Source organism: Elephantulus edwardii, unplaced genomic scaffold, assembly GCF_000299155.1.
Source record: "Elephantulus edwardii isolate Elephantulus edwardi_28Jun2011 unplaced genomic scaffold, EleEdw1.0 scaffold00315, whole genome shotgun sequence".
Classification (NCBI taxonomy): domain Eukaryota; kingdom Metazoa; phylum Chordata; class Mammalia; order Macroscelidea; family Macroscelididae; genus Elephantulus; species Elephantulus edwardii.
The window spans coordinates 1,566,369-1,591,256 of NW_006400065.1; the positions used below are offsets into that span (position 1 = coordinate 1,566,369).

The 24,888-nt window shown below is 45.7% G+C and overlaps 1 protein-coding gene and 1 pseudogene across 1 annotated transcript in view; one reads left to right on the top strand and one right to left on the bottom strand.

Annotated features, from left to right (window-relative positions):
• Positions 1-24,888, bottom strand: part of LOC102867411 (optic atrophy 3 protein-like) — a 62,356-nt gene that overhangs the window by 33,619 nt on the left and 3,849 nt on the right. The window lies entirely within an intron of this gene.
• LOC102851252 lies at positions 7,277-7,532 on the top strand (annotated as a pseudogene).

A 24,888-nucleotide genomic window follows, 5' to 3' on the forward strand; every position in this document is an offset into this window, starting at 1 on the left:
AGGCCTGCCTTTGGTCTTCCTAGTTTGTTATCCAGATTCCACATGTAATGTAAGCAATTGAAAATACTAGGATGGGCCAGGCACATCTTAGGCCTCAAAGTGGTATCTTCGTTTTTGAATAATAGGGTCTTTTGCTGCAGATTGACTTAATGCAGGATGTAATCGGAATTCTTTTCTTTTTATTTTAATGAACATTTACTGGGATTTTAGAATTCCATTCATTCATTGCTGCACTTCTCTCCCTGCCCAGCCCTCCCCCGACTCTCACCCCCTGTAATCTGAATTCTTGAGTGCTAGTGCAATGGATGTAGAGTCAAGTGAAGTGAAATTCATGAGAACTACCTTCTCTTACCAAGATAATGCTTGTGTGTCTAGTTTTGAGAATTCTTATTATAATTTATGACTCTAAAAAGGCCACAGTCTTGGATCTTCATTATGTGGTTCTAGTCCAGTTTGGTTCCACCAGGCAAGGTTGTAAGATACATCTGATATTGCAAGTTAATCACCCTTGTTCTAGTTTTGATGTCATGGGCTTCATATAGTCCAGTTTCTTAGATTGTTTGCTTAGCATGTAGATAAAGATACCTTTTCTGATTTTCAACTATGATATCCCTTGTTCTGTTCAAATTGCTTTTTTTCTTGGTCATTGTACACATTCCCCATGAGCACAATTAAATGAGTTAGCATTCTTTGCAGTACTATCCGTAACTTGTTATGGTCTACACAAAGTTTTGCATAGACACCGGTAAATTCAGCCAAGAACCACCTGGCATCAGCAGTGAGAACCCTTATTCCCAGTTTGCTCCAGCTTGAATTTCTGGTAGCTTGCTTCCAGTGTCTTTAACTGCAGCCATTTTTTAAATTACCTTTTCAAAAAAAAAATTACATACTCTTGTTTCTCTTCAGATCGAATAAATCTTTCAAAAAAAAAAAAGGAGTAGCCTAGTTTAACCCTCTCCAGGATAAAGCTGTTCATTTTCTTAGAAGTCCATGGTATATTCAATACTCTTCTCTGACACCACAGCTCAAAGGCATCAATTTGTTAAATCTAAGTGCTGTGAATGTGAGGGAAATGGCCACTTAAGTTATGCTTGTTCCAAAAATATGCTTGGAGAACGTGAAACTCCTATGTAAAAGGGAAAAAGCAGGGGAGTGGGTACCAGCCCAGAAACTCTCTGAAGCAGAAGAACGAATTGAGGAAGTAGAAGGAAGTGCTGATGAAGGGAGGTCGTGCTTTTGACAGTCTCAGTCAAGTCACTCTCCCAACAAGCCAAAACTGAAGAAAAGAAGTGGAAACCCAGTCCAAGGGACCCCTTAACATCAGACGATTCAAGTCACCACTCACCCACTCATTGCTGTTGAGTTGGAACCAACCCACAGCTGACTCTGCAGCAGGATTTCAGAAGCTGTAAATCACAGAGGGACAAGAATACCCTCATTCTCTTGCAGAGCAACTGGTGGATTCAAACTGCCTACCTTTGGGTTGGCAACCCAGCTCTTTACCCTCTAGGCCACCAGAAATCCTTGAAGAGGCCCACAGACAAGGACAAGCATAAAGTTTGGCAACAAGGAGGAACTTTGTTGTTGTTGTTATGTGCCATTGAGTCGCTTGCGACTCATAGTGACCCTATGTACAAGAGCTCTAAATGCTGTTCTATCCTGTGCCAACCTAGCCATCTCAAACGCACTTATTCCCACTGCTCCAGTCACAGAATTGATCCATCTCGCCAAAGGTCTTCCTCTCCTTCGCTTTCCCTCCACTCTGCCAAACATGATGTCCCTTTCCTTGCAACATGCCCAAAATATGTCAGACGAAGCTTCAGAATCCTTGACTCCAGGGAACACTCTGGCTTCACCCTCTCCAGGACAAACCTGTTTGTTCTCCTAGCAGTCCATGGTATATTCAACACTCTTCTCCAGCACCACAGCTCAAAGGCATCAATCCTCTTTCTTAGTGATAAAAATATTTATCTTATAAATGCCATTAAAATAAAAAGAGAAATTTAAAGAACAAAGTTCACATGGGAGCTAAAGATGGGTTTGTGAACTTTGAGCACAAGCACACGTGTGTGTGTGTGTGTGTGTGTGTGTGTGTATACCATCAAATCAGAGCTGACTGGTACAAGAAGAGACTGTCCCTCCTTCCCCGGCAGAGCATCTGGTGGATTTGAACCATGAGCCTCTGGGATTGTAGTTGCAGCTCCTTGCCACTAGGCCACCAGAGCTCCCCTACAAGCACACTTATTATTAAACAAATTTTCTCTGTGTGTGTGGGTTTACTATAATTCATAGGAAATGAATTTATTAATTCATGAAAAAGAATTCTAATGACTCAAGTTTCTATTTCATCTTAGCGTTCAACAAAATAAATTATCTGTTGAGAATTAGTAATTCTAAATACAGCAAGTTTTAACAGGAATAAAAATCCCTCATAACATTACATTAGTCATGTTATTGTCATCCCCAAAATGACATATTTACTGGCAGGTCTATTCTAAATCTAAATGCTCTTGACTCACCGTACTAATTGACATATTGATTCATATGAGTATTTCTGAAATAATTTTTCCCTTTAAAACAAAAAATTTCCTAAGAACTGAATGACTTAGCATTACTAAAGTGACAACGTTGTCAAATAAAAAGTGTTATAAAAAGAAACTGCCCCTGACTGCCCTCGTGCCATTTTGACCTTCTGCACACACGCAAGAGGTCAGCTGGCATCCCTCTCAAACAGTGCAATAAAAGCCTGTTTATTTCTTGGGCCGGAGGGGTGGGGGAAGTATTATTGTTAATAAAAGTTTCCAGGAATTTTTTTCTCTTTTTTTGTAATTCACTGTTGGATGTGTGAGCTTGAGCCTGAGAGGGGAAAGCTGTCCTAGACCTCTCCCAGTCCATGTTTTTCTGCCTTCAATTCTTGCGTCCCCAAGGACAGACACGCCTTTGCAGGAGAAGAAAGGACCTTTTACACAGACATCTGAAATATATGCCTACATCGAGATTTGTACAAGAATGTGCACAGCCACTTTATTAAGAAGAGCTGGGGTGGATCAGCAGACAGGGGACCGATCGCGGTCTGGTCTGTCCATACCCTGCGTTACGGCTGCTGTTAGTGGCCTTCGAGCTCCTGCTGGCTCCTGGGGACCTGACGTTCTGGAGAGCAGAAGTACTCAACAGGCTTTTCAAGGTAACTCTGGTTGGGTTTGAACCGCTAACTTTTATGCTAGTAGTGAGTGCCTGTTTGTGTCCCCCAAGGACTCCACTGGGCTCCTACTTAAAAATAAAAGACACTGGTGAGCTTTGGTGGTCTAGTGGCAAGAAGCTGCACTGCAATCCCAGATGTGTGCAGTTTGAATCCACCAGATGCTCTGCTGGAGAAGAAGGAACAATCTCCTCCTGTACCAGTCAGATATGATTTGATGGTACACACACACACAGACACACACACACAAAAGACCAAAACGATTGAGGCATTCAACAGCAAGGAAATAGCTCAAAAGCACCATGTGAACAGAAGCTAGACAGGAAGTACATACGGTACGATCCCATTCATATAATGTCTAAGAACAGGCTGAATTAGTCTACAGGGAAAGGTGACATCAGTTGTGCTGACAGAGAAGAGAAAGAAAGAACTTCCTGGGGTGAGGGCAATGTTTCCTTGTCCTGTCTGTTGGCTACACGGGAGGTACTCTGTTCCATACTCACTGAAGGTACGGTACTTTCTTTTTAATAATACTTTGCCATATTTTTGGAGAAAGTTTACACAGCAAGTTAGGTTCCCATTTGGCAATTTCCAGACACATTGTTCAATGATTTGATTACATTTTTTGCAAATGTGTCAACATTCTCTTTAATTGTGTTCTGGTGCTGCTAGTTTGAACTATACACCTTAGGTGTGTACATTACATGACACAGAGCTTTCACCTGGGGTGGGGGGAGATAGAAACAACCACTTGTTACTAAAGAAACAGAATAGGCAGAGTCTGGAAGCCAGTGAGACTTGACCATCTATCTACCTTGTAGCCTTGAGTAACTAGTTTTTCTAAAGTATCTCTGCATTCTTACAACTAGGATGATCATAAATCCCTTAAAAAGGTGGTTAGGGGAACTTGTTAAGATAGAATTATTGTTGTTGTTAAATGCTATCGAGTCATAGACAACTCATAGAGATCCTATGAACAAAAGACCTGAACACTAAAAAAAAAAAAAAAGACCTTGGTCATTTCTCCATGTTCATAGGGTTTCTGGAGGAAAGCTATTTTGGAAGTGGATACCACTCCTGCTTCCAAGCTTGTTTTAATTGGGAAGCTCCACCAAACACTGTCCGTGGTTACCCATGGGGGTAACCATTATCGCATTTGGCACATCAGTGTCACAGACAGAGTTTAGCATCACAGCAACCACGAGTTACCTCTGTACAGCAATCCACAGACCAGTGCTAGACCACTTAGAAGAATGAGCAAAAACAATTAATAGCCACTATTCATTATTATGCAGAGTAAACGAGTTCTTGCCCTGGCTGCCCCTGGAAGTGTCCTAACTGGTTTAAAGCTTGCCCAGTGATGCCCTGAGGCTAAGAATTGTGGGAACGGTGGCAGCTGCACCAGCAGGTGGAACAACAGGAGTGGAAAGCTTCCAGGGACATGACCTCGCTCTTCTGAGTCTGTCCCAAGGCAGCAGAAACACATACAGCCTCGTGATAGATGGATAAAGGCTGAAATGGTCAACGTTTGATCTTACTGGGACCTACAATCAACCCCCTCCACACCAGCAGTCAGGAGATCAGGAGACATATTGCACTGGGCAAGTCCGCTATCAGGGACTTCTCCAGACCACTCAGGAGCAGTGACGATAGCTTGAAGACTAAGGTGCGCTCGATTCACACCATGGTGTTTTCAATCACTTGCTATCCCTCTGAGATCTGGACAATGAATAAGGAGGGCAGAAGAAAAACTGATGCCTTTGAGTTGTGGTGCTGGAGAAAAGTACTGAGTATGCCACAGACTGCCAACCAACCAGGTAAGTCTTGGGCAAAGTGCAGCCAGGATGCTCCCCGGAAGCAAGGATGGTGAGGCTCTGTCTTACATGCTCTGGGTTATTCCTTGGAAATTCACCTCCTGTTTGGAAAAGTGGAAGGTGAGAAAATGCAGGGACGACCCTCAACCAAGTGGACTGACACCGTGACTACAGCAATAGGCTTGAGAATGTCAGGGATGACGATGGCAGCACAGGACAGGACAGACCTCAGATCTGCTGTGCACAGCGTTGCAAAGAGTCAGACTCGACTCAAGGGCACCTAACAACAACAACAACAATGGACCGCAGCTTGTCCCCACTCCAGAATAAAATAACAATAAATGCCACCTCTTCTTCCCACACCAGCAGACTGTAGAGCCCAGGACTAGAGGGCATTTTGGCATTTATGAGACAGCAGAAGAGAGCAGGGAGGCTAAGACTTAAGGGCTTACTGAACTCTGGAGTCAGAAAGTCCTGAGTTCAAATCCTAGCTCTGCTGCTTAATGGCTTTGGAACCTTTTGAAAGTTCCTCAATCTCTGCACCCCCACTTCGTCCCCTGAAGCAAGAGGCGGACTCTGAGTGAAGCAAGAGGCTTGCAGAGGTGCTGCTGGTGTTTAAGGCTTTGGCGTGAACGGCAAGCACGTGGCAGGAGACTCGGCACCTGCCTGAGGGGAATGTGGCTGGGAGGTGAGCAGAGAGCCCTGTGGTTAAGTCAGACCGGAGCCAGACTGTCTGGGCTGTAATCCTAGCCCCACTGCTTCCTACCCACCAGCCCCGAGGCAGACTGGTCACCAGCACTGCCCGGTTTCGTCATCTGTAATGTGGCAGTAATGAAAACCTTGTAAAACTGTGGTGAGAATCGACACACATAAAAGGCTTTAGAATAGCCTGGGAGCTTTTATTATTTATAATCATAAATAAGAATATAATCCTTTACATTATTCATGGTCTTGTTAAACTCCATCCTCCCATGCCTCCACTGGAATCTAGAAGCCCACACTCAGTACCCTGACCTCCTACCACAGCAAGGGGTGGTCAGTGACTCAGTTCTGGCCAATCAGCAACAAGAAGTATCCCCAGGGGTTTCTGGGAAAGGGTTTTCCTTCTTTGATGAGAGCCCTCTATCTGTCTACCCTCTGTCTGCCTTTCCCCAAAGTCTTCCCTTACTGCAGTATCAAAGCAGGATGCCTGGAGCTCCAGCAGCCCTTTTGAGGCCATGAGGAGAGTCACTGCCTGCACCCAAAGATAGAAGAAACAGGAAGAGCCCTCAGATCCATGATGACATTCCTGAGCCACCTTCCTAAGGGCTTACTGTAAAGCCAGCAAGAAACATGAATTCTTTGGAATGAAGTCACTATTGGCCAGACTTTGAATCACTTGCAGATGAACACAGACAGATCTGGGTCCAACTTTTTCTTTCACCAAAAGCATACAACACTTTAGTAAATTTAGAAAGTTCTGCAACCACAATGTGAAAAGGAGAAAAACAGGATAAATACTAGCAACTGAAAGTAAGATAAACTTTGAATCATTTTGAAAGAGACAAAATGATAATATATTTGACGCTGCTCATCAGATGCATGAAGTATGTGGAAGCTGGAGGAAGGCTGAAGCATAAGAGTGAGTGAGTAAGTGAGAGAGAGAGACAGAGACACACAGACAGACAGACACAACAAGTGAGCTCGGTGGAGGGTGTCAACCACAACAGAACCTCAGAGAGAACCCTGGAGATTAAGTATTTAAGGTACTAACTAAAAGGCTTGCGCTTTACTCCCTGGGAGAAAATGAGACAAACTTTACAGCCTGGAAAACGCTAGGAGTGGGATAGGTCTACACTGCCCTATGGGGGAGCTAAGGAGCCCTGGTGGTTTAGTGGTAAGGAGCTATGCTGCCAACTCAAAGGTGTGAGGTTTGAACCCATCAGCTGCCCTGTGGGAGAGAGAGGGGAACTCTCCTCCTACCTGATTTACAGCTTCTGAAAACCGCTGGAGGCGCAGCCGTGAGTCGGTTCCGATGTGAAGGTACATCAACAATGGAGGGAAAGAGAAGGAGTCAGATCCCAGTGAGGTGGAGGGGCACCTCTAGGGGGCCATCCTGACTTCAGGGTGGGACGGTGAGAAGCTGATCAAGAAGTCTCAAGGAGATGCTGGGCACAGAAGTCAGTGTAGGCTGACGGCTGAATGGGGCTGGCGAGGACAGGCGAGGACAGACCAGACCACCAAGGAGCAGAAGTGAGGTTAGGTGAGCCGGAGAGCGGGCACCATGACAAAGCTGGCGCAGTGGGTGTGGGGTCTGGCACTGTTGGGCTCCACCTTGGGCCTGGAAGCCACTCTTGATCTGCGAGGAGCTTCTGCGGCCACTGCCCGCCTATATGCTGGTGACAGACGGCTGCTCTGCCGTGGGCACCGTGAGTTATCGCGTGACCGCTTTCCATGCCTACGAGGACGCGGTTCTGGGGCTGCAGACTCGCATCCAGGTAGCCTGGGCCGATTTAGCCCGCAGGGGCCTGCGCTTCTAACACTTCCCGATCCTTGTCCAGGCAGCTCTCTCTCTCTGAGCCCCCATTAATGAGCAAGCTTATTTAGTAAAAAAAAAAAAGAAGTCGTCGTCTCAAGGAGAGACATACAAGGAGGACAGAGGAAGTGCTTCTTGAGACACGTAAAGAAATTACCAGAAATTCTGGTTATTTTTTGCTTTGATGGAGAGGAGGGAAACTGGAGGAGAGAGTGTAAAAATGATGCCATCCTGGGCATCCAGAGATGCCCTCTACAGAGGTGACCTCAAAAGCCCTGGGAGGGCTCCTGTCAGCCAGATGCCACCTCGTCTGCAGGACTCAGAGGCAGACGGGCGCCCCCTCCTGTCCATTTGGGGTATTACAGCTCAGGCAAGTAGACTTCCTGGGCTGCTATTCTCTGCTTTGTGCTGTTGTTGCTGTGTTATCACTGAGTCGAAACTGACCACAGCTGACCGTCCAGCCGCGTTTCAGAGGCAGTTAATTGCACGGGAGGAGACTGCCCAAATCTCCTCCCACGGAGCAGCTGGTGGCTTTGACCATGTCTTCGGGACTGCAGCGCAGTTCCTCACCACCAGGCCACCAGAGCTCACCTTTGGAGCACGAGAGGCTTCTTTAAAAGCCTTCTGCTCAGACATCTTGGCCGGCACCCTTAACAACGCAAGCGCAGAGCAAATGCATCAACCGCCTCTGCATAATTAAAGGACGGGAATAAGAAATGAGCACCAGGATTAAATGTAGCCACAACACACTTCTCCCATTTGGATCTGCCGTCTCAGCTTTAGGTTTTTACAGCTTGGATGACCATAAAAAAACAAGTCGGCTTTGAAAGGCCAGCACTCGTCTCTAAAGGTGGGTAACCCCAAAAGCCCCCCAAGTTCACGCAGCCAGGTCTGTGGAAGAAACTCTCTTTAGTGAGCACTGAAAACTCTGTTGGGCCATGAATAAAAAATATTACACTCTTATTTTTAAAACATTGTTCATTTTTGCCTCTTTGTTTTACATGCAATAAATGTAGACAATATAGTTGTTACATATTAACTGTATTTATAAATACAGCTTTTTAAATTTTTTTAAAAATTATTTTTGTGTGTACCATCAAATCCTGGAGAGAGGATGAAAGGTACCCAAGCATCGAGGACTCTCCTTCATAGGGTCGCTATGAATCGCTTGCGACTCGACGGCACTTAACAACAACCATCAAATCAGATCTGACTGGTACAGGAGGAGACTGTCCCTCCTTCTCCAGCAGAGCATCTGGTGGATTTGAACCGCTCACTTCTAGGATTGCAGTGCAACTTCTTGCCCGTAGGCCACCAGAGCTTGCCTAAATACAACATTTTAACCAATGCAATTAATAAATAATTTTACATACATTCATGCTCAGAAATGTTCAAAGACTGTGACTCATGGTGGCCTGTGTGTGTCTAAATAAACTGTGTTCTGCTGGGTTTTCAATGGTTTGGGGAAGGGAACTGCCAGGCCTTTCTTCTGAGGTACTTTGAGGTGCCCTCGAATTACCAACCTTTTGGTTAACAGTTCAGCACATTAACCGTTTATATCACCCAGGGTTTCTTTTCCTTGAGAAACTCAAAAGCAAACTCACTGCCTTCCAGTCGATTCCAGTTCAAATGAACCTTAGAGGACAGAGAACTGCATTACAGGGTCTCAGGGGTAGATCATTCTAGAACAGAAGTAGTCCATCACATCCTCCTCCTGTGAAGAGGCTGGTAGAGTCGAACTGGCAACCTTTCAGCTGCCTGACCTCTGCCCCACCCAGCCTCTTTCTTTCTTTGATCTCCACTGCTGCTGGGTCAATTCCAACACACAGGGAGCCTCCATGGGTTTCCTGGGCTGCTAATCCTCACAGAAGGAGACTACCTCAGCTTCCTACCTCACCTTCCCGCCACGGAGCATCTCGTAGATCTGAATTAGCAGCATAACACGGAGCGCACCATGTCACTAGGACTCTTTCTTTCCTTGATCATTGTTGAGTACAGTCGAGTGGGAACTGAACCATAGCTGACCTGGGTTTTCAGAAACACTTCATTGCACAGGAGGAAATGACTCATCTTTCTAAAACGGAGCAGCTGGTGGATTCGAAGCATATGCCTTTCAGACTGCAGTGCAGCTTCTTACCACTAGGCCACCAGAGCTCCCCTTCCTTGACTGTTCTGTACTGTAGAGTAAGAACACGTAGTTGGTCTTCCAGAGGACTTTAGAGACAGTTTAATCACATGGGAGGAGCCTGTCCCATTTTTCTTCAGTGGAACAGCGGGTGGATTCGAACCCTAGGCCTGTAGAACTGCAGTGCACCTTCTTACCACTAGAGCTCCCAGTCCTTGACAGGCATAAAAAATGTGTGGTCAGCAGCAGCCTCGCTGGCTCCTACCAAGCGATGTGATGCTCAGGAGATTATAAATAGACTCCAGGGAAGTGACTGTCATATGCTGGTGCACGAGGCTCCTCTCTAGAGATTGTTAAAAATAACCGTGTCCAGCCCTTCCATGGGGCAGTTAAGGGGAGCCCCCTGCTCCCGCCGCTCCCTGGACCTCACTCACTTCTTGCCATTTCAGGTCTTCTATCCTCCTACTCACCTATGCTCTCAGTAGCAGTGTTTAACCTGGCCCTTATCTCAAAGTCAATTCTAGTTTATCATTTCCAGAAGTTCTACTTGGTTCTTTTACAAACTTCCTGCCATTTAAAAAAATAAAAAATAAAATTCATTTTACTCAATGAGTTTTGTTCCAATGCCCTTCTTTAATCCTTTGGATATTACATAATTACATCTGACCACTCCAGTTTCTGTAATGGTTTGTGCTGGTGGAGTAATGAGCTAGGTGTTGGGCTACTAACCAAAAGGTGGGCAGTTCGAACTCCTCAGCTGTTCCTCAGGAGAAAGGTGGGCAGTGTCTTCCTATAAAACCCAATGGAGAGTCAGTAGGCATCAGAAGCAGTGTGAAGGCAATGGGTTGTTTTTTGTTTGTTTTTTTAATTTTTTTTTATTGTATTATTTTTACATGTACCGTCAAATCAGATCTGACTGGTACAGGATGAGATTGCCCCATGGCAATGGGTTGTTTTACCTCCAGCCTTGGTTTCTGTGGACTCTGTTCCTGGTGCCTGCTTCTCCCTTTGCTATGCAATTTTTAAAAAATTCACCTTTTACTGTGACTTGAGTGAAAGTTTACAAAGCAAATTATTTGACAACTCACACACTTATTTGCAACACTGATCACAAGCCCCATGTTGTAACAGCATTCCTCCCACTCCCTCCCTGTGCCTCCCGTTTCCATTTCTCCTCTCCTATCCAGCTAGCCTATCCAGCTTCGTGAGCTTCATCTCTGAGTAAACCCTGCCCTTTTGGTCTTGTCTAGCTGATCGCTGTAAGGAGTGCCTGTACTTCTGGTTTTATTGATCATCTTATACGCTGCTCTATGTTTTGGCTGGAAGTTGAATCCTGAACTGATTTCAGTGCCAGATTTCAGGGGTGCGGTCTGTGGTATCATTACTGAGAGCCAGGACTGGAGCTGAGGGATTCCCTGAGGCCAGGACAGAGGCAGCGCTTCCAGGAAGGCTCTCTGCTCGCTCAGGGCACACAGACCTGGGGCTGTTCCCCCTGTTATTTCTAGAACCGCTCCAGAGTCCTTTGCAGGCCCCAAGCCCACACGGTGTGCAGTCAATGGCCACATATTCTTAGAGGACACTTATTCAATCTCTCCCCAGAGCTAACTAATGCTGTGTGCAGCGGCAGGGTGGGGGTGTCCCAGTGCCCACACTGCATCGGGTAACTGCTGGCGCCTGGCTTCACTCAAGACTGTCTCTCTCCTCCAGCTTCCCTACACCACAGCCCACAGGCACAGCTCGCGGCCACGTGCATCTGTGTCTGCCCCAGACTCTAATGGCTTCAATGCTCACCCCCTCCTTGACTCCTGCCGCCTTCCCCACCCGCCCCAGCTCTGAGAGGCTCCCCCTTTCTCCCTCGCAGTCACTCATTTAAAGGAGGTTTTAATATTTCATGCGGCATTAGCTGTTAGGGCTGGGAGGCTCTCTCTGCGGCCCCGCTGCCCCGCTCTGTCTGCCTGCCGACTGTTTTCTCAGCGATGTAATCGATGTAATCTCACCTTGGCTCCTGACCAGACAAGCGGCATCCCTCTAGGATGCTCAGCAGAAATGGTTCCTGAGACGGCTCCGGAAGGTGGGGGGTAAACCAGGGTGGGGCTAAGCCCTGAGAACACCCAACCACGTAGGACCACAAAGGCTGGTCCAGGGAGAAGCTCAGAAGGCAGAGGGGGCAGGACAGAGGGATGAATGGAAACAGAACCACAGAGAGAGTGGGGAAGCTCGGATACAACGTGTCCTAGAACGAAATGAGCGTGAATGATTGAATCCAGAGCAATCTGCTTTGTGAATTTTCACTCAGATCTCAATAATGAGTTAAAAGGAAGGAAAGAAATAGCTCCTGAGAAGGTCCTGAGCTCCAGGAAGCTGACCACGGAGGAGGGACCCTGCCATCCAGAGGCCTGGGGAACTGGCTGCTGGCCCACTTCAGGCGACCAGGGGCCGTAGGCAGAGGCATGTAGGTGTAAGACTGGGCACTGAGGTGATGTGGTGTGACCACGTTCACCAGAGTCTAGCCATCACTTTGGGGTCAGGCACTGTCTAGTGCTTTATGAATACTAACTGATGTAATTGACATAATCACCCAATTTAGAGAAAGAAAAACTGAGGACAAGAATTTACAGAAAGGAAGAACAGTCACACCAGGCTGGCTCCAAACGCCCTCTCCTGGCCACTTGTCCACACTGCAGTTACTGAGTTTAGAGGCCCTGTCCTGAGGGTCTCTGTGGGTACACTAAATCTCCCCTCATCAGACCTGGTCACGGGGTGTGCTGAGAAGAGGGAGGCTGAGGGGAGGCACAGAGGGGTAAACTGACTTGTCTGGATGTGGCAAAATGAGTTCCTTTATGTGGCATTTTTAATTCTGTCCTAGTTTTCTATCCTAGAGGGTTTGGTATTTTTGTCCAAGTTTAGTGTCATTTCCTGGGTAAAGCTATAAATAAGGATGCTTTGATTTCTACGCCCTCCATCTGGTCCTGGGCCATGCCCCGTGATTGGGAGACATCTTACAGAGATTGGTCAGCCAAGTATGCAAATGAAGTTGCCACAGCCCAGGTCAAAGGAGACTGGTCAGTTCATGGCCCTGGTGGGTGGGCCCTTTATGGTCAAACTGACCAGGAATGTGCTTATATATGCAGCCAACCACTCAGAGGTTAACTGATAGGAGAGAAGGGGAAAGAAGAGAGAGAGAGAAGCAGCAGACAAAACAGGCAGAGAAAAGCCTTCCTAAAAGAACATAACGCAGCTAGAAGGCCGTGCACTAAAAACAGGGGTGTCAAAAGAGGCCCATGCAGCAAAAACAGTGGTGAAAGCAGAAAACTGCTACACCAAGTGCAGCTAAGAGAGTGGACTCAAACCACTATGCTGGCTGGAGGCTGGATCAGACAGCAGAGGATAGGCCAAAAGCAGGCAGGTCAAAGACAGAGAAGCCTCTTTTGTGTGTGGCGACTGAGCGGGCCAGGCTTGCCTGGGCCCAGAAATCAAATTTCACCTGCTTCCTGATGCTGAAGTGCAGCCTGTTGATCCTGACCCCAAGCTGTACCCCCGTTACTGCCTTATAAAGCCATTACGCTCTGACAGTGGCCTGTGAGTTCTGCGGTCACTGCAACTGACTGCTGAAGCCAGCAGAGAAGCAGAGCACCATGGGAGGGACAGCTGTGTCAGCCTGGAAAAGGCTGGAAAGTGGAGGCAAGTGTGCCCGCCGTCTCGTGGAATGAGCTTTGCGCTGGTCCTGGGTTCTGATGCTACACTTATTCTCCCCATTTTATAACAGGATACGTCACAGAGCAGGGACTGGAAGCAGCAAGTCTCTATCCTAGTTGTCAGCTAGTGGGTGGCAACTCTCACACATCAGATACTGTACCAATAACATAAACGCGGGCCCACAGTCAGTGCTGTCAGCCACACGCCATGCTCAGGATACGCACCGTCTTGCTGTATTCTTGAGAGAATCCTGGGAGGGAAATTCCATTCTTACTGTCATTTGATAATTATAGAAAGAGACGCTCAGAGAGGTCAAGTTCCTTTCCCACATAGCTAACAAACAGTGGCGTGGAGATTCAGGCTCAAGAGCGCCAACCTGGGGATGGCCTGAACCTCAGTGCCCCGTTCTGGGGTCTGTGCAGGCCCCTCACATTAATGCTGGTCTTTGCCTGGGGCTGTCCTGAAGACATAATACAGCATGTGTGACACTGCTGTCTGGGCTGTGCTCATCCTGATCTGCAGCTTCTGTTTCTTCCCTCATGGAATTCTGGTTATTTAGAGCCTTGAGAGATGAGGGAAGGAGGCTGGCTCCCCCCCTGAAAGGCCTGGTGATCTAGTTAAAAAAAATCCCCCCTGAAGGACCCCGACACCAGCAGGGTGGCTGTGAGTCAGAGTGGACTGAGTGGGACCTGGCGGGTTTTGCTCCAATTGTTAGCAGGAGAACCCCATGACAAAGAGAGACCCCCTAAGGCTGCGGAAAGAGGAAGAGAGGTGGCATTTCTAGTGCTCCAAACAAACCACTTGATGTTTTGCCTTGAAATCCTCAGACGGCACCCACATGAGAGACCACCAGGCAAAACCTGAAGTGTCCAGCCCTGTCTAACCCCAAAACTGTAAGAGACCCTCAAGGGTTACTGTTTTCAGCCACTAAGATTTGGGGGTAAAATATTTACATACATCTTTAAAGACACAAAAGAGCTAGGTACTTCTGAAAATATTATCCCAGCATGTGTGAAAGACACACTTACAACAACAACAACACTACCACCACCAGCCAAAGAGCTGCTACTGACGTACCACCAATCACAGGCGTGGGGAGACTTGGTCAATCACAGCCTGGAGAGGTCTGGGTCACTGTTACTTGGTGCCCCTCAGTTAATTGGCCTAATAGCATGTTTGGTTCTTTTGTTCTAACTACTACTTGGCGGCATGGTGTTTGGGATTGTAAACGCTTGCAAAAGTCACAACAATAGTCTCTGTTCATCTGAAGCAACTGAGGGACAAGGAAAGCCAGCAGAGGAAGAGGGAAACGTCTGAGCAACTCCCTCAACAGACCACTGCCTTTTGTACCAGAGATCAGAGGAACAGGCAACCATAGCACCTGGCTACCCCTGCTGAACATTTTGATCAAAGATTTCATAAGAGAATTCTAACCAAAAGGAAGGAAATGTAGAACAGAATTTCAAATCCTCGTGGAATGCAGACTTTCTGGAACCATAGAGGCTGAATGAACCCCTGAAAGCACTGCCCTGAGGCAATCTCTAAATCTTCAACCAGAATTATCCCCAGAAGTCTTCTTAAAACTGGTTTAAGGGGAGCTCTGGTGGTCTAGTGGCAAGGAGCTGCAACTACAATCTCAGAGGCGCACGGTTCGAATCCACCAGATGCTCTGCCGGGGAAGGAGGGACAGTCTCCTCCTGTACCAGTCAGATGTTAGTTGACGGTACACTCACACACAAATAGTAATAATTTCATTGAAATGAAAAATAAAGAAATAAAATAATAATTTTTAAAAAAACCTCAACTGGTTTAGCATGTGACCAGAAGGGACAGATCCTTGGAGAAGGACATCATGCTCGGAAGGGTGGAGGGACAGCACATCACAGATGAGATGGACTGACAGTAACTGGGTAACGGGGGTAGGTGTGTTGGAGTCAGAAAGACTGGTTCAGGATATGGCAGGCTGCAGAGCTGTTGTATGTAAGGTCGTAATGAGTCGCAGGAAACTCGAAGGCACATAACAACAACAACAACAGTAATTAAAAAGTCAGCCCTTCGAAACAGCAAGCAACAAATGCTGGCAAGGTTGTGGAGAAACTGGAACACTTATTCACTGTTGGTGGGAGTGTAAAATGGTGCAACCATTGTGGAAGGTGGTAAGGCGCTTTCTCAAAAAGTTGCGATTAGAGATACCATTTGACCCAGCAATTCCACTACTGGGAATATACCCCAAAGAGACCAGAACTGGCACCCAAGCAGACATATGCACACCCATGTTTATCATGGCTCTGTTCACAATAGCTAGAAACAACCCGGGTGCCCATCAACAAACGAATGGATAGAGAAGCTGTGGTATATTCACACAATGGAATACTACGCTGCACTGAAAAATAAGGAACTCATGCAATATTATTCAAAATGGGTGAGCCTGGAGGACATTATGCTGAGCAAAATATCTCAGTCACAAAAGGACAAATACTGCATGGTGCCACTGCTGTAAAATGGGACTGATATCAGGGTTGGGGTAAGACTGAGAGAAACTGGATATATTGTGTGTACTGCACTGAAACAGATGAGGGAGAGAATAATTTAAAAGCGATGTATGATAGGGTATTATGGTTATCACAAGAGTCCACAATTAAGGTTGCATAGTGGAATGTACTTGGGGCAGTGGGAGGGGTGCGTGGAGATTGTGTACCAGGGAGGGAGTGTTTCTTTTACTTTTGAAAGAGAGGAGCGAACTGGGGGTTGGGGGGGGCAATGGGCGGGGAGAGAAGTGCAGCAATGAATGAATGGAAATCCAAAATCTCTGTAAATGCTCATTAAAATTATTTAAAAAAATTCTTTGTAAAAAAAAACCTAGAGATGACTTAATAAAAACACCTGAAATTAAAAAAAAAAAAGTCAGCCTTGAGAACTATGCTCTTTAATGAGCTAGCTACATGGGATCAAACTAACTCCACCAATTACAAACTAGGAAACTTAGGGGGTACTGAGTCTGTTAATGAGGCAGGAACAGCTCAAAAGGGCACGTGAAGGTCTACACAACCTGGGTATATACTGAAAGCCGGTGCACTACATGGAGAAGCTGCTGAACTGGAAGATGCCTTACTGTCTATATTTTTAACAAAAGAAGTAAAATTTAAAGAAAAATATTATCCCAACAACTTCAATGACTTGGTATAGTGTATATTCTGGAGCTGCAATATCTAGTTACCACAAATTGAATGGCTTAACACAACTCCAATTATTATTTTACAGTTCCAGAGAGCAGATGTCCAAATGGGTCTCAATAGCTTGGAGGTGCCTTGGAAGAAAGGCCTGGTGATCTGGTAAAAAAAAATCCCCCCTGGAGGACCCCGACACCTGCAGGGTGGCTGTGAGTCAGAGTGGACTGAGCGGGACCTGGCAGGTTTCGCTCCAATTGTTAGCAGGGCTGTGTTCCTCCTGGAGGCTCCAGAGGAAGACCCTTTCTCACTCACGTCTTCAGCTTCTAGAGGGCACTTCCTCTGGTTTGTTATCCACCTTCCATCTTCAAATCTCTCCGCGGCTCCCCTCCCTCCTCATTCACATAAAGGACCCTTGTGAAAACCCCACGGTGCAGAGCTCTACTCTGAAACACGTGGGGACAGAAATTAATCAACAGCAGTGGTTGAATGCCTGGCCGCCAACTTAAAGGTCAGCAGTTTGGGTCCACCAGCAGCTTCTGAGGAGAAAGAAGAGCAATCAGCGCACATGAGATTTGCAGCCCTCTGAAAACCTGCTGGAGGATCTGCTATGAGTCGACTAGATGCAGTGAGTGAGTGATGATAAGCTGGAGCCCTGGTGGTGCAGGAAATGTTTGGCTGTTAACCTAAAGGTCAGTGGTTTGAATCCACCAGCTGGGCTGCAGAAGAGACACGGGACATTCTCACTAAGGTTACAGCCTCAGATATTACATGCAGAGTCACCATGAGCTGAAAGCGCCTGGAGGGCAGTGGGCTTGGTTTTGGCTTGTGGTAAGTCAGGAGGCGCCAGGGTCTAAGAGCATCTCAACCTGAACTGGTCCTCAGCTGAGCTCTGCCTCTGCACAGTCCCTGGATCCCTGTGCAAATAACAGGAAATCCCGCCAGCTCTACCTTCAAAACAAATCGACTGCAGTTATTTGTGACAAAGTGGGAAAGGTTCCTATACAATGGAGGCCTGGTGACAGTCACCGCCTTAAGCAGGGGATCCAAATGGCCCTCACAAATGACGGAACACACACACATTAGGGGCCCTCGGAGGTGGAGGTGACGCCTGCCAAAGCCAATAATCAGGGAATCTAATCAGGGAAGTAATCACAAAATTCCAGGTTGTGGAAAGCTCCACCACTCCCTTAGCCTCTTCCAAGTGTTAGTTTCATGAAAAACAAGAAAGGGTGGGGAGAGTGTCCTAGAGCAAGGGTCAGCAGACACTATCTGCAAAGGGCTGGGGGCAGACATTACTTTAAACTTTCTTGCCCATATATAAATTCAACTCCACAACTGCAGACAACAGGATGGAAAGGTCATGTTCCAATACAACTTTCTTTACAAAGACAAGAGCTGGGCCCACCTGTCCAGCCCCATTGTGGATTAAAGGGGAATATGGAGCCCCCATAGCCTAGTGGGTAAAACGTTGCACTGCCAACCCAAAAGCAGGCAGTTCAAATCCACCACCTGTCTTGAGAGGTAAGGATAGGCAATCTCCTCCTATGTGATTTACAGCCTCTGAAAACCTACTGGAGAATCAACTATGAGTCAGTTCCAACTTGATAGGCATGAACAACAACAACGAAGAGTAGTGCAGTGGCTAAACTTACTAACCAAAAGATCAGTGTTTCAAACCTTCCTGCTGCTTCGTGGGAGAGTGATGTGGGCAGTGAGCTTCCATAAAGATTTCTGGACTCCGAAACCCTGTGGGACAGGTCTGCTCTGTCCTATGGTGTCGCTAAGAGTTGGAATGAGCTGGACAACAAAAAGTTAAAGTATGAAAGGAGTCCTGGTGGCAAAGCACTCAGGTGGTGAACAGTCAGTAGATCAAAAATACCAGGGTTTATTGTCCTGAACATATAATAAACTCCTACAACTCAACCACAACAAAATAACCTAGTTTAAAAAATGGACAAAGGATGAAGTAACATGGTAGAAATAGGAGCGATCCTAGGAATAGGACACAGCCAACACCATGAACCTCCTCAACGAACCCCAACGGGAGATGGCCCGGGAGGAGCTGCAGAACCAGAAAGAGGGGTTTAGCGCGGGCCGCTCTCCCCACTCACACAGTTGGTCGAGAACAACATTCAAGTGCTCATCAGCTGTCACAAGAAGTTCCTGGGCCTTGTGACGGCCGTGGACAAGCACTCCCACACGGTGATGGAGAACGTGAGGGAGATGTGGATCAAAGTCCCCAAGAGCAGCAAGGGCAAGATGTCCAAGCCCGTCAACAAGGACCGCTACCTCTCTAGGATGTTCCTGGGTGGGGACTCGGTCCCCGTAGCCCTGAGGAACCCTCTTACCCGGCTTCGACAGCCCTGACCCACAGTCCCCTCCTCCTGCCTCCCACCACCCCTCGGAGACCTTCTCCATATTGGGAATAATAAAGTCCCTGTGTGCTTTTCCTATTAAAAATAATAATAATAATAATAATAATGGACAAAGGACTTGCATACACCTTCCCCCAAAGAAGACATACAAATGACCAATAAGGTTCAAAGTCAGTAGTCATGAAGGAAATACAGACCCAAACCAACCACAGCAAGACACCACTTTCAGACCCACGAGGCCCTCTAAATTAAAAATAACAAGCAATGGTGAGGATGTGGAGAAATTAGAACTGTACTGTGGGTCGGGCTGTAAAACGGTGCAGCTGTTGTGGAAAAATTTGGCGGTTCCTCAAAAGTTAAATACAGAATTACTGCATGATCCACTAACCCCATCTCTAGTGAAGTCCCTAAAGAACTGAAAACAGCATTCAGATGCTTGCACGCAAATGTTTAGTGCAGCACCATTTATAATAATCAAAAGGTGGAAACCACCAAAATGTCCCTCCAAAGATGAGCAGGCATGCAAACAAAGGTCAGAAAGGGAAATGACATTCGCACACACGTTACAAGGATGAGCCTTAAAAACACGCTGAGTTAAATGAGCCAGCATACAAGGCTGATCCCACTTACATGAAGTATCTACAACAGGCAAATGCATAGAAACAAAAGCTTATTACTGGTTACCAATGCCTGGGAAAAGGGAGTCTGGTAGTCTCAAGGATAAGAAGCTGCACTGTCAACTCAAAGGCAGGCTGTTCAAATCTACTAGTTGCTCTTTGGGAGAAATATGGATGATCTCCTCCCATGAAAACCAGCTGGAGAGTCAGCTTTGAGTCAGCTCCTACTGGACGGCGGTAACAACAGTGTCTGGGACAGAGAGAAATGGAAGCCACTGCTTACGGGGGGGGGGGGGGGGTATCACAGACTGAATAAGTACTGTAAGTTCCAGCCTCTCCCTGTGGTAATAATACATGGGAATGAGTTTTCTTTGCCATGTTGAGACAGAATAAAAGTTGAATGTCTCTTAGGCCAATCTCTTTTGAGATATAAAAGATATTAAACAAGCAAGGGAGCCAGCAGAGGCAGGATAAGAGAGAAGCCAAGTTGGGGGAAGGTCACCCAGGGACAGAAGTTCAAAAGAGACCAACCAGGTCCTTACCCCGGAGGTAAGAAAGAGAAAGCCTGGAGCAGGCACTCTGAACTCAGACTCCTAGCCTCTCAAACTGTGAAAAAATAAATTTCTCTTTCCTGATGCCACCCCCACTGTGGTATTTTTGTTACAGTAGCAATAGATAACTGAGACAGGACTAAAGACTAAGTTTCTGTTTAGGGGGATGAAAAACTGCTGGTCACTGATAGTGGTGATGATGGCTACAATGTGTACTGGTTAATGTCACTGAACTGCACCTTAAAATTGTTTTTTTTTTACTTTGCCACTATAAAATTATTTTACACACACATATATATATATATATATACATATACATATATATATATATATATATATATACATGCATATTAAGTACTTTCTTTTCTAGAGTCACAGGAACTCAACACTTGGACAAATTCACTCACAAAACCTTCTGTCTCCTCTGACGTCTTTGAGATTTGCAAAACATTTCGGCAAAGCTATCACCTAAGGGTGTGCTCAAGTGATCTAAGCTGACATTCAACAGGCTCTCTGCTTCCTCTGATAAGCTTAAGTGCGTAACTGCTCTTTATAACTTGCCCTTTCCCAGACCTGACAGAATGCAAAACTTAACCATCAGTTACCACTTCAAAGTGTGGTAGGGGGGAGGTCCTTGTTCTGTATTTTTCCCTATTTTATGTTAGCAATATAAACCCCCACCACGTGTTTGTATTGAGCTGTTAACCAAAAACTCTCAGCTGTTTGAAGCCAACCAGCTCAGTACAGCCTTAGAAATTTAATGGAGGGCATGAGCAAACTCAACTGAATAGCGGTGGTCTGTTTGGAAGCATTCTTCTTACTTACAGGAAAGGTGATGCCCATCCAAAGATCTATAAACCAAATCCATCTTAAATTATAACACTGCTTGGATTGTCTTTTCTGACACATTATCAATTTGATCATCTCCAACTTATGATGGGGTTCCATTCTGACGACTGAGTTGTACATCTGTTCTCGTATGTGTGCTGTGTACCGCTGGGTCGGAACCAACCCACAGCTGACCCTCCAGTGGGTTTTCACTAAGAACATTGGTTCTGGCTCAACATATGAAAAACAATCAGTGTAATTCATAACATTAACAAAACATAGAACAAGAACCACATGATCCTATCAATTAATGCAGAAAAGGCCCTTGACAAAATCTAACACACTTTCCTGATAAAACAGGAAAAGAAGGGAATTTCCTCAACATAGTAAAAAGTATATATGCAAACCTGAGAGCCCACTGTTCTCAATGGAGAGAGGTTAAAGGCATTCCCCTTGAGAACAGGAACTAGGCAAGGATGCCCACTATCACCTCTCCTTTTCAATATTGTATTAGAAGTCTTCGCAGTAGCAATAAGAGAAGAAAATAAGAGGTATCCAAATTAGCAAAGAGGAAGTAAGACTATTTCTATATGCAGATGATATGATAGCATATTTAGAAAACCCTAAAGACTCAGCAAGAAAACGAACTACTGGACCTAGTTGACCAAGTCAGCCAAGTGGCAGGATACAAGATCAACATACAAAAATGAATTGGCTTTCTCTACAGTGACCAAAAGAAAACAGAAGTGTAGCTAAGAAAAACAATACCCATCACAAGATTAAATACTTGGGAGTAAATATAGCTTGAAACACAAAGGACCTATTCAAAGAAAATTACAAGACATTACTATAAAAAACAAAAAGAGACCTGAAGAAATGGAAGATTATACCTTGCTCATGGATAGAAGATTCAATATTGTGAAAATGACAATCCTACCAAAGGCAAGCTACACATTCAATGCAATCCCAATAAAAATACCAATTCCATTCTTCAACGAGATGGAAAAGACAATCTATAATTTCATTTTTAATGGAAAGAGACCCCAAATAAGCAAAATACTCCTTAAAAAGAAAAACAAAGTAAGAGGCATCTCACTGCCTGATTTCAAATCTCACTACACTACCATGGTGGTCAAGATAGCATGGTACTGGTACAATAACAGACATATAGATCAATGGAATAGAATTGAGATCCCAGAAATCAGCCCACCAACTGATTTTTGACAAGGAGATTAAATCAGCTAAGTGGGGAAATGACAGCCTTTTAAACAAATGGTGTTGGCAATACTGGAAAACTATCTGCAGAAACGAAACAACACAACCCTGCTTGCTGAAACTGAAGAGGACCTGAAGCGCCTGCTGCAGAGTGTCAAGGACTGCAGCCTACAATATGGATTGAGGCTCAATGTCAAGAAGACAAAGATTCTCACCACTGGACCAATTGGCAGCATCAGGATGGATGGTGAAGAGATTGAGATTGTACACAGCTTTAGTTTGCTTGGCTCCACAGTCAACACTCTTGGCACCAGCAGCCAGGAAATTAAAAGGCGCATTACCATGGGAAAGTCTGCTGTTAGGGACCTCTCCAAAGTACTGAAGAGCAATGGTGTCTCTCTGGAGACTAAGGTGCGTCTGATACAGGCTATGGTCTTCGCAATCACTTGTTATGCATCAGAGAGTTGGACAATGGCCAAGGAGGATAGAAGGAGAATTGATGCCTTTGAGCTGTGGTGCTGGAGAAGAGTATTGAGAATACCATGGACTGCTAGGAAAACAAACAGATTTGTCCTGAAAAGGGTTAAACCGGGTGGCTCCTTGGAGGCAAGGATTCTGAGGCTCCGTCTAACTTACTTTGGACATGTTGTGAGGAGAGACCGGTCCTTGGAGAGGGGCATCATGCTTGGGAGGGTGGAGGGACAGCGCAGGAGAGGAAGGCCCTCTACGAGGTGGATTGATTCAGTGACTGGGATAATTGGGATGGGAGTGTCAGAGACAGTGAGATTGGCACAGGACAGAGTGGAGTTTAGGGCTGTTGTACATAGGGTCGCTATGAGTCGCAAGCGACTCGACGGCACATAACAACAACAACAACATCTGCAGAAAACACAAGCAAGACCCACACCTCACACCATACACAAAAACCAACTCAAAGTGGATCACGGACCTAGGACTAAAAGCAAGGACTATAAACTTCATTGGAGAAAAGCTTGGCAGAGTCCTAGAAGCCCTAATCCACAACATGTACAGTCTTCCAAGCATTCTGAAAAACCTTAAAACAGGAGAGGATAAAATAGATGAATGGGACCTTCTAAGAATCAAATACCTATGCACATCTACAAACTTCTCCAACAGGGTAAAAAGGGAAGACACAGACTGGGAAAAAATATTTGGTAATGACATGTCTGATAAGGGACTTATATCTAGAATTTATAGAATATTCAAGTGCCACAACAAAATAAACAATCCAATTGAAAAATGGGCATAGGATATGAACAGACACTTCACCAAAGATGACATTCAGATGGCGAACACACAAATAAAGAAATGTTCAAAATCCCTACCTCTAAGAGAGACGCAAATCAAAACAACGAGATGTCATCTCCAGTAAGAATAGCAAAATTCAACAGAGCAGTAAACAATAAATGCTGGTGAGGTTGCAGAGAAGCTGGCACACTTATTCACGGTTGGTGGGAGTATAAAATGGTGAAACCACTGTGGAAGCCTGTATGACACTTTCTCAAAAAGTTGGAAATAGAAATACCATTTGACCCAGCAATTCCACTGCTGGAAATATACCCTAAAGAAACCAAGTAGATATATGCACACCCATGTTTATTGCTGCTTTGTTCACAATAGCAAAGAGCTGGAAACAACCCAAGTGCCCATTAACAAATGAATGGACAGAGAAGCTGTGGTATATTCACACAATGGAATATTATGCAGCACTGAAAAATAAAGAACTCATGAAATATTATACAAAATTGGTGACCATGGAGGACACCATGCTGAGTGAAATATCTTGGTCAAAAAAGATAAATCCTGCATAATGCCACTGTTATAGAACAAGACTGATAGGAGGTTGGGGAAAAACTAAGAAAAGAGGGGTAAACAATGTTCATGGCATTGAAACAGATGAGGGAGAGAAATGTATAAAAGGAATATATGATTAGATATTATTGACATGAAAAGAGTCCAGAAGAAGAGTTGCACAGTAAAGTGGACTGGGGGGCTGGGATGGGGTGGAGGGGATGTCTAACAATGAAGAATTTTTTTCCAAAGAAAAAAGTTAACTGGGGGAGGGGGAGGGACAGGTAGGAAAATGTGCAAAATGAATGCGTAGAAATCCAAGTTTTCTATAAACTTTCATTAAAATCTCAATTAAAAAAGGGGGAAGGGGAGAACATTGGTTCTTACAGATGTCCAATACCCTATTTTCTGTTTTGTTCTCACTGTTATTACCTTTTAACCACCAGTATTTTTATCAACTCAACACTGTACATAGTACATTTAACAAGAAGATGAACTGAAAAAAAATTCCCATCAGCTGGTTGTGAGCGTGAATCATAGTAACCTGAGTATGTGGTAAACTGGAGGCAAACTGTATGCTTACAATTCTGACCCCGTCACCCTGTTCAGAACCCTCCTGCACTAAAGCACTGGTTGTGCTCGCAGGCCTTGCCCACTGTGCCCCCCTTCCCTCCCCACCAGCTTCCCCTCTGTCTATCTTCACTCAGTCTCTCCATTTTTGCCCCAGCGGTCTCCTCCATCTTCTCCCCAGATACCAGGAGCGCTTCCCCCCTCAGGGGTGGAGTGGGGATGTCTTTGTCGAGTGGTTCCTTCCGGCTGGTCACCCACACTGCTGGGCCTTCACCACCTTCGGGGCCCTTTAAGGAGGTCTCCCCATGGCCTTATCTGAACAGAATACCTTCCTCCAAATGCATCTGTGCTCCCGCCCCTGCTTCCCGGGTCTTTCTCCACAGTAGTCACGGCTCTCTGAG